Raw genomic sequence first — 8,898 nt, forward strand, 5'->3', positions numbered from 1 at the left:
TCATAAAGCAGCACTGATGTTTACTTACTGCCCCTCAATGCTTCTCATGTCAATGTTAAAAGAACCAGTAATTATATTGACTAGTGTGTTAGCGATTCAAAAGAAACAAATATGGTTTCATTTTAGTTCTTCTGTTTTCTCTTTTGAAGTTGTAGTCAACATATCAGGATTTTTTTTATTAACACTATAATTCTCATTACATTATTTTATCAATTTTCAAAGTAACATAAGTAATAGGGCATATAAGAAAAAAATTCAGCCTTCTTAAGGCAGAAGAATAAAAGCAGCTAAGATTTGTTGAGTGCTTATTAAATCCTAGGAACCTTTCTAAGTCATTTATGCATTAACACTCCTCCTTGGGGGATGACATCAGCAATATGGCACAATAGGAAGCTCCAAACCATTCTTTCCCCCTACAGACAATGATTCAACAACAACACACGGACCAGATCCCTTTGTGAGAAATCCAGAAACTAGGTCAGAGGCTCCTGCACCCTGGGGAAGCATGAAACCAGTCACATTGACCAACAGGAAATTTTGTGGCACTCACTCAACAGAGTCCATATCCCCAGCATAGCCCAGAGTGACCATAAGGTAATTCTCAACCCCCAGCTTCTTCCTGGGGAGGGAAAGAGAAGACTGGAACATAGGCCTAATATTCAGACATTTTGTGGGGCTACCCAAGGGACTGGTTTCTGTCTTACATGAATATGAGCATGGACAAGAAACGGCACCAAGTTGGGAGCCACTAAGAACAAAGGTGATGGTGAGAATTGTAACAAACTCACCTGCCATCCTCCCCTACCTCCAGTTCAGCACAGCACAAGTGGGAGAAAACTCCTAACTCCTAACTTCTTGCTGGGGAGGAAAAGAGTTGCTGTATCTATCTGACATTTCCAGCTCTTCAGAGGGCTGCCTGCGGGTCTGGCTTCTGTTTCATCCGTTTTGGGTACTTGTGGGATGCAGCATATTTTAGATGCCTGGGAATCACTAAGAACAAAAAACAGCTGAGTAGCTTACTGCTGCTCCAAGGACCTATGGTGCAGAGGACAGAGGCTGATGCAACTTGGCAGCTTCTCCCTCAGGGGGAAAGGAGGGAGTGGAATATGTGTCCAATGTTCCAGCTTCTCCAGCATCTGCCTGAGTAATGAATTTCTGTCTAACCTGACTCAGAATGCTATTGGGACCCTGACAGGATGCTACTGAGAATAAAACCTGGGTGGCCATTGTCAGCTCCAGAGAACGTGTAGTACTCCAGACAAACACCAGAGGGAGGAAGAGATAATGAGCTTCAGAAAAAAGAAAACTGGTCATTAAGAATTTACTTGCATAAGTCTGGAGAAGACACATTACCAAAAAAATCTTTGAGAAGTCACCAGAATCACTAGCCAGTCTGATTTGTGAAGGTCCCTGTATGAAGCCAGTAAATACTGGGGGAGGTAGCTCTTTTTTCAAATGTGTGCATCCAAACACAAACTAACAAGGCATCTAAAGACACAGGGAAACACGGCCTAACCAAAGGAATAAAATAAATCTCTAGAAACCAACTTTAATGAAACCCAGGTATATGAATTATCAAAGAATTCAAAATGATCTTCACAAGGATGCCCCATGAGCTCAGGAAAACAGCAAAGAGATAGAAAACACTGCAAAGTACCAAACATAAAAAATTTGGAGCTGAAGAACAAAATAACTGACTTTGAAAATTCACTGGAGTGATTTGAAGCAGAAGAAAGAAACAGTGAACTCAAGGACAAGTCATTTAAAGTTATCCTATCAGAGGAACACAAAGAAAAATGAATGAAGAAGAGGGAAGAAAGCCAAGGACTATGGGTCACTAGCAAGCACACCAATATATACATTATAGGGTCTCAGAAGGAAAAGTGAGAAAGAAAGAAGTAGAAGAAATAATAGCCCAAAACTTCCCAAATCCAAGAAAGAAAATGGACATATAGATTCACAAAGCCCAAAAGAGTCCGTCATGGATGAACCCAAAGAAGATCACACTGAGACACATTATAATCAAACTGTCAAAAGTCAAAGACAAAGAGAAAATTTTGAAGGCAGCAAGAGATACTTGAACTCCCATGGTCATTGTGGCATTATTCACAGTAAGCAAGAGATGGAAACAATGTAATTGTCCATTGACAACTGATGAATGGATAAAGAAAAGATGGTATAAATATATAATGGAATAGTATTTAGCCTTTTAGAAAGAAGAAAATACTGTCATATGGTACAGCACGGATAAACCTTGAGGATGTTATGCTAAGTGAAATAAGCCAGTCACAGAAGGACAAATACAAATGATTCTACTTACATGAGGTATTTAAAATAGTCAAACTCACAGAAGCAAAACTTAGAGTAGTGATTGCCAGAGGCTGAGGGGAAGAGCAAATGGGGAGCTGCTGTGCTATGAGTATGAGTTTCAGTGTGCAAAAATGAGAAACATTCTAGAGATCTGCTGTATAACAATATCCGTACAGTTAAAAGTATTGTACTGTGTACAATTGAAAATTTGTCAATTGAGATTCTATGTTTCTTACCACAATTTTAAAAAATTCATCCACAAAAGAATTTTATGAGGTAAACAGTATAATTTTCCCCACTTTACATATGGTTAAGCTAAAGCAGAAAGAGTTCAATTCAGTTGCCCAAAGTTATGTAGCTACTTAGCCGTACCCAGGATTTTAACCCAGATTTCAGTCCAGAGCCTACATCTTAACACCTTGGTCATTGCCTCTCTGGACTGCTAAAGAAGTATGGCAACCAAGTACCTGATTCATCACACCTGTGAGCACTGAGCTCTCCCAGCAATGAACCAAGCACTAAGTCTTGTGAATCACCACTCTATGACCAAGACTGTGCTAAGGACCATGAGGCATACAAAAAAGAGTTTAACTCCCATCCCTTCCCTCTTTGGACTTACAGTGCATACATAGTAGTATACAAATTAGCTAAACATTGAAATCACCTGGGGAGTTTTTGTTTTTTGTTTTTTTTTGAGATGGAGTCTCACTCTATTGCCCAGGCTGGAGTGCAGTGGCGTGATCTTGGCTCACTGCAAGCTCCACCTCCCAGGTTCATGCCATTCTCCTGCCTCAGCCTCCTGAGTAGCTGGGACTACAGGCGCCTGCCATCATGCCTGGCTAATTTTTTGTATTTTTAGTAGAGACGGGGTTTCACTGTGTTAGCCAGGAGGGTCTCAATCTCCTGACCTCGTGATCCGCCCGCCTCAGCTTCCCAAAGTCCCTGAGGAGTTATTTTTTTTAAAATATGCAAGTGGGTGAGTCTCACCTTCAGAGACTACGATTTGATCGATTTGGGCCATAAGTCTGGATATAGGGATTTTTGCAAGCTCCCCAAATGAATCCAACACACACCCACTGAGTTGAACCATTGATGTAGAGCAACTACTAACCCAAGGGGAAAAGTTATTCCAAACATTTTTCTAAATAATCTAACAGGTAAGGATTCTGGAAGAAATAAGAGTATGTCATGAACATGGAGAAGCAACAAAGAGCAAGGAATTATGCAACCATAAGGTGAATGCTTAGTCTCAGAGATCTGAGGCTTTAAGAAAAGGACAGATTAAAATCTAAAAAGAAGGAAAGAAAGATACTAGCAAGCTGAATAAAACAGAAATTCCCAATCCTCTTCTTGCTTATCCTTACAATATAATACACAGCTGGGCCCGCCCTACCACATCCTAATTGATACTAACTTTATCAACTTTTCCATTAATGCCAAACTAGATTTAGCACAGTTAATGATGAATAGTCTATACCAAGTGTATCCCTTGTATAACTGACTGTGTAATGGCTAAAATTGGGAAATGGGGGCAGAAGTATTGGGTGGCTCTAAGGATCACCAAGGATTCAAGATTACCACGCACACACAAAGGAACCTATGCAGACGACAGCTTAGTACAGACAGTAACCCCAAACGAGTGTGTTACATTGTGGCCACAGTTGACCGAGACCTTAAACAAGGAGTCTAGAAGATTTCTAAACATAGATACAACACCAAGCAGATGCCAAATGATTATGGAGCCCCTCGTTTCTAACTCTTAGAAAATGAGGTTCTTCTGCCTTCCTGTGACCAACTTTCTCTGTTGCCAGTTAATGCTGGAGCATGAATTATTAATCTATTCACCAATTTTCTCTATTATGAGCTGAGTATGATAAATACACTCACTTTTTGATGCTGTTTTGAAAAAAAAAATCTAACAGGTGAAATAGATTTGAGAGTGCAGGACAAAGTTGCCAGAGAAAGCTGTGAAGGAACTCTTAAGTTGGCACTGACGCTGAGTGAAGTTTGAGTGGGAGGAGAAGACAGAGAACAGAGAAGGGAATGAAGGGTGGAATTAGCTTGGTCTGGGGTGGAAGCAGCAGGGGGACAAAACATATGCCTTTCTTCTTAAGCACAGAAGTTCTTGGGAATTAGGCTGCAGCAAGCATTGCCAGTCCCATCTGGCCCACAGCTGCTTCTGGTAATCATCCAGGTTTATCTCCTGCCAGACCAACAGAATTCCTGATGAGTAGTTGAGCTCAATAGCTCAGTTCCACTTCAAGCTCTGAATCTCGGATATGCCAATGAATAGCATCTGAACTCCATGAGAACCACGGAACTCACTTAGGGCCCAACCACCCTCCATAACATCTGCATCATATCTCCTAGGAAAGTTTTAGAAGAAATTAATATATTTGTATTCCAAAAACCAGAACAGATTTCTTAGAAGTATCATGCCAGGTATGTTCCAATTATTTCTCATCCCATGTACCAAGCATCTCTATGTTTCTTTGGCAGTTCCAACACTCACCACCCAGTGATGGACCATGAACTGGGACCTAAAAATCATTCCCAGCCAGCTTCTAGACTCAGTTTTGTGAAACAAGTTGATCCCTGGTTTTTCAACCACAAAACATATGTTAAAACTTTATTTTATTCCCTGAAACATACTACCAAGTGAAATGAAGCGATGCATATAGTATTTCTAAGGGACAGGTCATTTAAAAAACATTGCAAATAGTTTACAAAAAAAGTAGGGTGTAAAAAACTTACACCCTACTTACTAAGTAATAAAAGTTACCACCTACACCACTTCCAATATTACTAAACTTACTTGAATACAAACATCTTCCTAGAGTAGATGCGCTATTACTCAATGACGCTGACTTATAATAAAATAAAACATAAGGGAAAGAACACTAAAAGAGTCCTGAGTACTATTTTTGGTCCTGCTACAAACTGCTTACGCTAATTACCTTGAACATGTTACCCTAACTTCTCTGAACCCTATTTCCCTCATCTATAAAGTGTCAAAAGGAAACTAAAAACACATATGGGTCATTTCCAGGTGTGAAATGTCTAGATTCTTGGATCTAGATTGCTTAATTCCCTGGAAACACATTATGTGGATCAACTGGGAACACAAAATCATTTCAGGGACTATAGGAAATCACTATATAAGTAGCATTACAAGGTTAAATACACCTATTCTATTAATTTGTGGCTTGTTTTTCACTAAATCTCCGTTTTAATTTGACATTAGTTCTAATCCCAACCTCCTAAAATATAATGAGAAACCCATGTCCTTGGTAGCTAATCTCCAAATATGGCCCCTAAATGAGCCCTATCTTGCACTGTACACATCTTTATGTAGTCCCCTCCCCTCTCTCCCTGTTTAACCAACAGAATGCAACTGAAATGATGTTCAGGGACTTCCAGGTCCAGGATATAAGAATCTTTGCACCTTTACTCCTTGGAACACTTGCTCTGGGGGAAGCTAGCTGTCATGTAAGAAGTCTGACTATCCTCAGATCACCATGCTGTAAGGAAGCACAAGCTAGCCATGTAGAGAGGACACATGGAAAGAGAAAGATGCCTGACTAGCCCCCATCAGTTCCAATCATCCCAAATGAGGCTCCACACACGTAAATAAAGAAGCTTTCTTGCCTATCAGCCCACTCGAGCCTTCAGATGACTGACTCCAGGCCCAATAGCCATCTGACAATAACCACAAGAAGACTCAGATGAGAATCACTCAACTGAGCCCAAGCAACCAAGATAACTATAAGAGATAATAATAAATGTGTTTTAACATAACTGTAATAATAAGTGGATGTTTTGAAGTGATTTTTCTTTATGGATAATGGATCATTCAAACAATATCCCAAGACCCCAAAATTCTACTTCCTTTTAAATATTCTTAGAAAAACCTATGACTATGTAAAAGGAAGGCTGTAAAGTGATCTTTATTGCAACATTTTTTGCAATGGCAGAAAAACTGGGGAGGAAAGCTCATCAGTAACAGAATAAATAAATCATGGTATATCTTTATTGGGAATACTAATAAACAGCAGTTAGGAATAGTGAGGTGCAAACATGGACAAATATCCAAAGTTACATCATTCAGTAAAAAAAAAATACAAATTGATATTATTTAAATATTTTTGTTTAAAAATGTATTTTTATGTTCCTGTGTCTGGACCATAAGAAGAGTGAGAGAGAAGGTATACTACCTTGTGTGGTAATAAATGCTAAGATGAAAAATCAATCATGGAAGGGAACAGGATTTTCTGGGGGTGTACACTTTTTTAATAGGCAGATGATATGGTTTGGCTGTGTCTCCACCCAAATTTCATCTTGAATTCCCATATGTTGCGGGAAGGACCCAGTGGGAGGTAATTGAATCATGGGGGCAGGTCTTTCCCATGCTGTTCTCATTATAGTGAATAAGTATCACAAGATCTGATGGCTTTATAAGGGAGAGTTTTCCTGCACAAGCTCTCTTATTACCTGCTGCCATCCACGTAAGATGTGACTTGTTCCTCCTTGCCTTCCACCATGATTGTGAGGCCTCCTCAGCCACGTGGAACTGTAAGTCCAGTAAACCTCCTTCTTTTGTAAAATTGCCCAGTCTCAGGTATTTCTTAACAACAGTGTGAAAATGGAATAATACAGTAAATTGGCACCAGTAGAATGGGATGCTGCTGAAAAGGTACCCAAAAATGTGGAAGCAAATTTGGAACTGGGTAACAGGCAGAGGTTGGAACAGTTCGGAGGGCTCAGAAGAAGACAGGAAAATGTGGGAAAGTTTGGAACTCCCTAGAGACTTGTTGAATGGCTTTGACCAAAATGCTGATAATGATATGAACAATGAAATCCAGGCTGAAGTGGTCTCACATGGAGATGCGAAACTTGTTAGGAACTGGAGCAAAGTTGACCCTTGTTATGTTTTAGCAAAAAGACTGGCAGCATTTTGCCCCTGCCCTAGAGATTTGTGGAATTTTGAACTTGACAGAGATGATTTAGGGTATCTGGTGAAAGAAATTTCTAAGCAGCAAAGCATTCAAGAGGTGACTTGAGTGCTATTAAAGGCATTCAGTTTAATAAGGGAAGCAGAATCTAAAAGTTTGTAAAATTTGCAGCCTGACAATGAGATAGAAAAGAAAATCTCATTTTCTGAGGAGAAATTCTAGGCGGCTACAGAAATTTGCATAAGTAACAAGAAGCCCAATGTTAATCCCCAACACAATGGGGAAAACGTCTCCAGGACATGTCAGAGGTCTTAATGGCAGCCTCTCCCATCATATGCCTGGAGGCCTACGAGGAAAAAGTGGTTTCGTGGACCAGTCCCAGGGTCCCCATACTGTGTGCAACCAAGGGACTTGGTGCCCTGTGTCCCAGCCACTCCAGCTGTGGCTGAAAAGGGCCAACACAGAACTCAGGTCATGGCTTCAGAAGGTGTAAGCCATAAGCCTTGGTATCTTCCATGTGGTGCTGAGCCCGCAGGTGCACAGAAGTCAAGAACTGAGGTTTGGGAACCTCTGCCTAGATTTCAGATGATGGAAATGCCTGGATGTCCAGGCAGACGTTTGCTGTAGGGGTAGTGTCCTCATGAAGAATCTCTGCTAGGGAAGTGCAGAAGGAAAATGTGGGTGGAAGGCCTCACACAGAGTCCCTACTGAGGCACTGCCTAGTGGAGCTGTGAGAAGAGGGCCACCCCCCTCCAGACCCCAGAATGATAAATCCACCAACAGCTTGCACCATGCACCTGGAAAAGCAACAGACACTCAACACCAGCCTGTGAAAGCAGCTGGTGAAAGCAGCCCATGAAAGAGGCTGTACCCTGCAAAGCCATAGGGGTGGAGCTGCCCAACACCATGGGAACCCATCTCTTGCATCAGTGTGAACTGGATGTGAGACATGGACTCAAATGACATCATTTTGGAGCTTTAAGATTTAACTGCCCCCCTGGATTTTGGATTTGCATGGGCCCTGTAGCCCCTTTGTGTTGGCCAATTTCTCCCATTTGGAATGGCTGTATTTACCCAATGCTTGTACCCTCACTGTACCTAGGAAGTAACTAACCTGCTTATGATTTTATAGGCTCATAGGTGAAAGGGACTTGCCTTGTCTTGGATGAGAATTTGGACTGTGGCCTTTTGAGTTAATGCTGAAATGAGTTAAGACTTTGCGGGACTGTTGGGAAGGCATGACTGGTTTTGAAATGTGAGGACATAAGGTTTGGGAGGGGCCAGGAGCAGAATGATATGGTTTGGCTGTGTCCCCACACAAATCTCATATTGAATTCCCATATGTTGTGGGAGGGACCCGGTGGGAGGGAATTGAATCATGGGGGCAAGTCTTTCCCATGCTGTTCTAATGATAGTGGGTAAGTCTCATGAGATCTGATGGCTTTAAAGGCGGGGTTTCCCTGCACAAGCTCTCTTTTTGCCTGCCACCATCCATCTAAGATGTGATCAGCTCCTGTTTGCCTTCCACCATGATTGTGAGGCCTCTCCAGCCACATGGAATTGTAAGTCTTTCTTTTATAAAATTGCCCAGTCTTGGGTATGTCTTTAACAGCAGCATGAAAACGGATTAATGCAG

At 41.2% G+C, this 8,898-nt stretch overlaps 1 pseudogene; it reads left to right on the plus strand.

The window, feature by feature from the left end:
* Positions 1–3,504: 3,504 nt before the first annotated feature.
* Positions 3,505–4,066, plus strand: LOC129493302 (rRNA-processing protein FCF1 homolog; annotated as a pseudogene).
* The last annotated feature ends 4,832 nt before the right edge of the window (positions 4,067–8,898 follow it).

This window comes from Symphalangus syndactylus, chromosome 11 (genome assembly GCF_028878055.3).
Source record: "Symphalangus syndactylus isolate Jambi chromosome 11, NHGRI_mSymSyn1-v2.1_pri, whole genome shotgun sequence".
Classification (NCBI taxonomy): Eukaryota; Metazoa; Chordata; class Mammalia; order Primates; family Hylobatidae; genus Symphalangus; species Symphalangus syndactylus.